Source organism: Bubalus bubalis, chromosome 7 (genome assembly GCF_019923935.1).
Source record: "Bubalus bubalis isolate 160015118507 breed Murrah chromosome 7, NDDB_SH_1, whole genome shotgun sequence".
In the NCBI taxonomy this organism is placed as follows: domain Eukaryota; kingdom Metazoa; phylum Chordata; class Mammalia; order Artiodactyla; family Bovidae; genus Bubalus; species Bubalus bubalis.
This window is the reverse complement of record NC_059163.1, coordinates 47,451,763-47,459,094: the sequence shown is the minus strand read 5'-3', so window position 1 is coordinate 47,459,094 and position 7,332 is coordinate 47,451,763. Positions and strand designations below refer to the sequence as shown.

Below are 7,332 nucleotides of genomic sequence, written 5' to 3'. Positions count from 1 at the left end.
GCTTGCCAAAAGTCAAGTAGGAGACAGAAGCTCAGGTTCCTTGACTGTCAGGCCAACTTTTGCTACTTTATAGCCTTCTTCCTCTTCATGGAAAAAAATAAACAATCTCTGGGGCCGGCCACTAGGTTCACAGGGAAGCAGGCTGAGCTACAGAAAGAGCTCCCTGGATGAGAGGAGGGTGCGAGGCAGTGGGAAATGACAAACTGTCCTCCATGGCCAGCCAGGGACGAGCACGCGGCCACTCTCCCAGCTGGTGGCCCACAGTCACTCATCTGCAGAGATGTCAGTGCCCGGCACCTGGGGACTGCAGGCCACCTACCATCAGGTCCTTGATAAGCTGGAGCTCCTGGTTCCTGAGAAATCGAGGCTGATGTGCAACTCCCGGCAGGTCCTGGAAGAGTATCTTTCTGGGCTTCAATTAGTGAAAATGCATAGGTATGTGCTGGACTGGCTGACATGGCCAGACCTGCAGAAAAATTCAGCACAGTCCAATCTTCTGTTTTGATGACTACAGGGTTTATTTGGGTTTGACTACAGGGTTTACTCACTTATAATTATTTCCCCAAACTGGAGTCTGTTTGCTGCTGAATTCTTTGTCATGACAGCAAGAACCTCTCACCTCTTTCGAATTTGGAGACATAACCAAGAAAGCTAAAAGCTAAAGCAAACAAATGAGTTCCTGACCATATAAATCCATAACAATTTAGATGCGGACATAACCACTGAGACCTAGTAACAGTTTGATTTATTATTTCAGTTATTGATGAGGTGTTGCTAACTGTGCTGATATTTGTAAAGCATGATAATCTAACTGTAATTGGGAGATGGCACTTGATTCAATAGGAAAAAAAAAAAAAAAGCAAGTTTTAATAATAAACAAATAAGTAAGTAAAACCAACAAAACCAAAGCTGTGGCTTTACTTCTTTCTATGACATTCCCTCTTGGGGTCTCAGGAAAGGGCAGAAGAACTTGTTGGTCTCCAACACTGAGCAGAGCAAACCCCACTCTGGGCCCAGGTTCTGTCCAAAGCATCTGTGGCTCTCCTCCTCAAAGGCAGAGACCTGGTTTGATTGGCCTCCCAACCGGAAGTGAAGGTTTTGAAAGGACTTAATCTCATCCTCGGGCATATTAACAATAAATATTAGGACGTGTTCTCAACTGTAGGGTACACAAGGGATCTAGAAAACAACTTGGAAAACCAGAGAGTCTGGATGATCCCCAGGGGAAAGTTCTGGTTTCCTCTAAGAAACTTTATGGGATGATCATCTTTACTTCTTCATGTCAAGTCTCCATTTTTGTGTGTTTCATTTTGGCCTTTTTTTAAATTTAATTTTTATTTTGTATTGGGGTATAGTTGATTTATAATATTGTTAGTTGCTGTTGTACAGCAAAGTGGTTCAGTTATGCGTATACATATATCCATTCCTTTTCAGATTCTTTTCCATATAGGTTATTACAGAATATTGGGTCGATTCCCTGTGCTATACAGTAAGCCCTTGTTGATTATCTACTTTACATATAGTAGGGCATACATATGTGTGTGCCAAGTTGCTTCAGTGGTGTCCGACTCTTTGTGATCCTATGGACTGTAGCCCGCCAGTCTCCTCTGTCCATGGGATTCTCCAGACAAGAATACTTGAGTGGGTTGCCATGCCCTCCTCCAGGGGATCTTCCTGACCCAGGGATCGAATCCCCATCTTGTGCGACTCCTGCATTGTAGGCAGATTCTTTACCTCTGAGCCACCGGGAAAGCCCACATATAGTAGGGTGTATATGTTAGTCCCAAACTCCTATTTTATCCCACCCCTCCTCATTTTGGCTTTTAAACAGAGTTATACTGAGAACTCAGGTGGCCTTTGTGGGCCAGTCTGACCCCTAGACTGACCTCTGTCAGAAGACATTTAGGCATCATTTCACCTGCTTGACACCCTGATGATGCACTTACCATAGTGTTTTCTTCCCACACAAGGGAAAGCTTGGTTGTAGTAAAATCACAGCCGTGCAGCGCACAGGTAGATTCAGCCTCTAACGACGTCACTTGATGAAACAGGCAGTCATCACACATGGAAAATCTCAAGTCACATGAATGCCATCTGTATTTATCAGAGTGCAGGAGACAGGAAGAGAGTGTTCATGCCAAATGGGTATTTGGGGGAGTTTAATAAAGGGAGCATTTTACAAAAGTGGGGGCAGGGTAAGCTAGGGTTGGGGTTAAGAGGTACAAACTACTATGTATAAAATAAGCTAGGAGGATATATTGGACAGCATAGGGAATACAGCCAATATTTTATAGTAACTGCAAGTGGAGCATAATCTATAAAAATTTTGAATCACCATGTGCTACACCTGAAAATAATATAATGTCGTAAATCAACAATACTGCAATTTAGAAAGTCATAAACTTTCAAAATATATGGGAAAATGTGAATAATGGCAGGTTAAGTGAAGCAGGATATGAAATTATTCATATGTCATGTTTATGACTGTTAAAAATGTTGACTATTAACAGGGAGTTAACAAAAATTATGAGTTGTATTTAGGTTATGAGTATTTTTCTTTCTTTGCTAAACTTGTAATGGTGTTATCAAATTTTTAATGCAAATATAAATAAAAGACTTTTTAAAGACAAAAAAAAAGAGAGATGAGGACAGAGTTTAGGGAGACAACACAAGAGATGGTGCAGGAGCCCAAGGCTAGCACACACAGGGAGCCGTCGCCCCTGGATATAAAGAGAACGGTTGATGGAAATCAGAGAGAGAGATGTTTGGGGAGGGTCACATGACAGGAGCTGTGGCTTCTTTGAGGGACACAGAAAACCACAGTGAGCCCACACACAGAGGGAGATGGGACACGAGTTACTCCAGCTGCACTCTCCTGCCCAGTGTCCAAACTGACCGGAGGACAAGGCAGCCTACAGATGAGATCCGTGGGGCAGGACCTGCCAGGCCCGTGCAGGGAGGAGGGCAGAGGGAAGACCCCGGCTCCCCATCTCATTAAGTTTCTGAGGTACAGTAACATCAGCGTGCCCTCTTGCTGTGACATGAGTAGTTTAATAAAGAAGTAATTAGGAAAAAAATCCTCTGCATACATGGAATTAGGTGGCTAATTTTATGCCAATGGCAAAAATCAGTGTTGTAAATTCCTCATTGTGTTTTATGAGTCAGAACTGGGTGGTACACTGAAGAATCTTAGGAATATGAACCTTGATATAGGACCTCTGATACCTGGCAAAGGAGAGCCAGTGGAAATCTGCTCCCGCCATGATGATGGTCACAATTAAACAGGAACGTGGGTTCAAGAAAGGGGGTCACTGGGAGTTGAAATTATTGGCATAAAATCTCTTGGAGGTACGCAATGCACTGAGAGGCACATGTTTTAATGTAGTTAATAGAGCCTGGGTTTGGTCTGTCCACATTGTTTTGTCTGGTTCCCTTTAGCAGTTTAGGCAGAAGACCAACCAGAAGGAGGGGAGATGGGGAAATCTGGAGAGGCATTCAGAGCACTTTGCTGTTGTTTTAGTTGCTCAGTCGTGTCGGACACTTTACAACCCCATGGACTGTAGTCCACCAGGTTCCTCTGTCCATGGGATTTCCCAGGCAAGAATACTGGAGTGGGTTGCCATTTCCTTCTCCAGGGGATCATCCCGACCCAGGCATTGAACCCACGTCTTCTGCATTGGCAGGCGGATTCTTTATTGCTGAGCCACCAGGGAAGCCCCAGGGCACTTTAGTGATTTTCTAAAGTCACAAAAGTCAATTTGTGATTTTCTTTCCTTTTTTTTTTTTTTTTTTTCTGTCATGCTGCATGGCATGTGGAAAACTTAGTTCCCCTGTCAAGGATGGAACCCACACCCCCTGCATTGGAAGCAGAGAGTCTTCACTGCTGGATGGGCAGGGAAGTCCCGCAAAGTCAAATAGGACATCCAGGGTGGTCCTAATGAACCTAGTGAACCTAGCTCCCAATCACTTGGTTGGAGCCTCTTTTCTCAAAGAGGAAGGCCATTGGTGGTTGGATAAACAGCATGATGTGGTACAAGCAAAGACTTCAGAGTACAGTTATTAGCTGGGTCATTTTGAGCAAGTTATATAACCTATAGAAGCCTGAGTTTTTGCTCAATGAAATGGGTAAAATAACTCTTTCTTCTAGGGCTGTTTCATTAAAAATGCTTGAAAGAGTATCTAGCACATAATTGGTGTTCAATAAATATTTTAATGGCATATATATGTCTAGAGACATATTCATACATATAAACACATGTTTGCCCATCTATTTATAACTAGAACCATTTGGCCTTCATAAGGGGTGGGAGTGGTCATGCTGGTCACTGGGGCCCTTTAGCCATGAGAATATAGTGTGACAAGAGGCTCTTCATTTTTCTTCCTCTTTCTAGCAACCCCTCTCCAAAAACATGCATACTTAAGTTAGCTCTCTCCTTTTAGCTATGTGGTCATGCCGGTCACTGGGGCCCTTTAGCCATGAGAATACAGTGTGACAAGAGGCTCTTCATTTTTCTTTCTCTTTCTAGCAACCCCTCTCCAAAAACATGCATACTTAAGTTAGCTCTCTCCTTTTAGCTATGTCCCCAAATTCATATGCACAGATATCCATGTATGAACCTTGGAGATTTTTCGCTTTTAAAAATTCTGATTGATAATTACCATACACTTGTTAATTTAATTAAAAGTTTAATCAATGTTTAGGACATCATAACAAAGTCTTAGATGCTCCCTCTCTTCCACTCTTTTCTCTTATCTCACAAATTGCTTTATGGTGAAAGAGATGGTTTTTCCAAAGGTCTGGTATGACTTGGGAGCGGAGGTCAGAAAATTGTTTGCTACACTTTAATTTGACCAGAATGGAACTAAAGATTTCAATTTAGTGGATATATTTGTTTGTTTCACTTACTACTGACTCCAGAATGTACCTGATGGTTTTAAAATGTTATGTGTTTTTAATATTTTAAGGGATTTTAAAAATGTATTGCCTTAGGTGGTTAAAGCCAATGCAAAAGTTTCCATAATTCTACCAGCTCCTTAGAAATTTCATTCTTGGGCCCATATCCTTGAAAGGTATTGACCCCTACAAACAGCTAATACTGTAAAAGTTGACAGGCCATTTTAACCTCCTAATTGTATTCTACACATCATGCACTTGACCTTACAGAGACAACTTGATGGGTTTCTGCCATATTAATTATTCCTCACTGTTTTGCAGTGATCCTGTAACAATCCAAACCTAGTGGATGAATGCAGGAATGTTTCTAGGCTCCAGGGAAGAAGCTGAAATGGCGATTTAAAAACATCCAATGTAATTTTCCACTACCAGCCTTATTTTCTTTCCTGAAACTGTGAAAAAAGACCTCCGAGGTGATTTTGCATTTGTTGTCTTCTGTAAGTTCTTGCAAATTTTTAACACTTTCTAAAACATCTTTGAAATTATGAGGCATCTTATTTTGAATTCCCTCCTTCAATTATTATGCATCTTAAAATCAAAACATTTATTACTAGGCAATATGAGGCTTTTTCTTTTCATTTTCATTTTATTTTTTACTATAGATGCTTTCATCAGCCGTGGTATTTTTTAGTATATAATTTTTAATGGTTATACTCCATTTACAGTTATTGCAAAACATTGGCTGTATTTCCTGTGTTGTACAGTATATCCTTGTAGCTACTGTACATGCAATAGTTTGTACCTCGCAATGTCCTGACCCTGGATTGCACCCGTCTCCCCAATGGTAATCATTAGTTTGTTCTATGTTTCTGCGAATCTGCTTCTTTTTTGTTATATTCACTAGTGTGTTGTATTTTCTAGATTCTCTGAGTCTTTGTCTCAAGTGTTTAATGTGACACTTAAGAGACCTAATGTGCAAAGTTTCATTTAATGTTCCACCCTTAATATTCCTTTTCTGAGGCTGAGTTTGTCTTCCTAATGAACTAGACAATAGTCGGGGTTGCCTAATAGTCTTCTTCCCTCCTTGTTTGTTACACCATGTACAGCTGACATGTTCCCTCTTCTTCTCCTTTGTTTGGAGCAGGACTTCACCTGTGTGGGTCCTTTTCCTCTCCCTGCACTCAGCCATCTCAGAATAAGACCTGAACATTGCCAATGGCTGCATTTGGAAGGCTGATTCTCAGCCTGTTCTCACAGGCCCTGTGAGTGTATTAAATGGAAGTCCCCTGTGCAAAACTGGATTCTAGAATCCAATTTTTTCCTGCTCCCTGTCTCCCTTTATTACTTAGGTCTTTTTATTCAACAACTCTCTCTAGCCATATTTTCCTTAATGGCAAAATGTGATTGAATAGAAACTGAATAATTTGAATGGAGTCTCAAGCCTCCCATCTACATCCCTGTGTCTATTTATGCACGTGTGTCTCCAGTAGGTACTTTGTGCCAGGCACTGTGTAAAGCAATTTACACTTAATCTACACAGCAATCTTACGAGACACATGCTAGGACGGAGATGATGTTGACGAGAGAGCGCTTAGAGGGCTTAAATGATTCGGTGAATTAGGCTTAAATAATTTACCCAGGTTAGTACTAATGGACATGAAATTAAAACACAGCTTTGCCTGACTCTAGAGTGTGTGCTTTTAACCACTATACCATACTAAAAATGTAAAAACTTAAGGACTTGGATTTTTGGTGCCTGTCCTGAGTTCCTTGAGAAACAATGATTGGGAGTCTGGAGTCTGGAGCCTAGTTTGAGATCTGTCTCCTTTACTTATTAGTTCTGTGACATTGGAGAAGTTACTTTACATGAGTCCCCTACGTATGAACCTACACGTTGCGAACCTTCAAAGACGTGAGCGTGCCCTTGTATGCCAGCTGTTGTACTGTACTACTGTATTTTCAAGGTTCTGTACTGTAGGATCAAAAACATTTTCTTCATTTTTTGTGTTTTTTTAAACATATTATTTGTGTGAAAAGTTATTGTTGTTCAGTCACTAAGTCATGTCTGACTCTTTGCGACCCCATGGACTGCAGCTGCTGGGCTTCCCTGTCCTTCACTATCTCCCAGAGTTTGCTCAAACTCATGTCCATTAAGTCCGTGATGAGATCCAACCACCTCGTCCTTTGTCGCCCCCTTCTCCTCCTGTCCTCAGTCTTTCCCAGCATTGGGGTCTTTTCAATGAGTCAGCTCTTTGCATCAGGTGGCCAAATTACAGGAACTTCAGCTTCAACATCAGTCCTTCCAATGAATATTCAGGGTTGAAAAATATTATAAACCTATTACAGCACCGTATTATATAACCAAATGTGTTAGTTGAGTACCTAGGCTAACTCTGTTGGACTTTACAAACAAATTGGACTTATGAACGCACTCTCAG

The 7,332-nt window shown here is 41.3% G+C and overlaps 1 pseudogene; it reads left to right on the top strand.

Moving 5' to 3' along the window:
- Nucleotides 1–280: 280 nt before the first annotated feature.
- Nucleotides 281–675, top strand: LOC102410607 (annotated as a pseudogene).
- The last annotated feature ends 6,657 nt before the right edge of the window (nucleotides 676–7,332 follow it).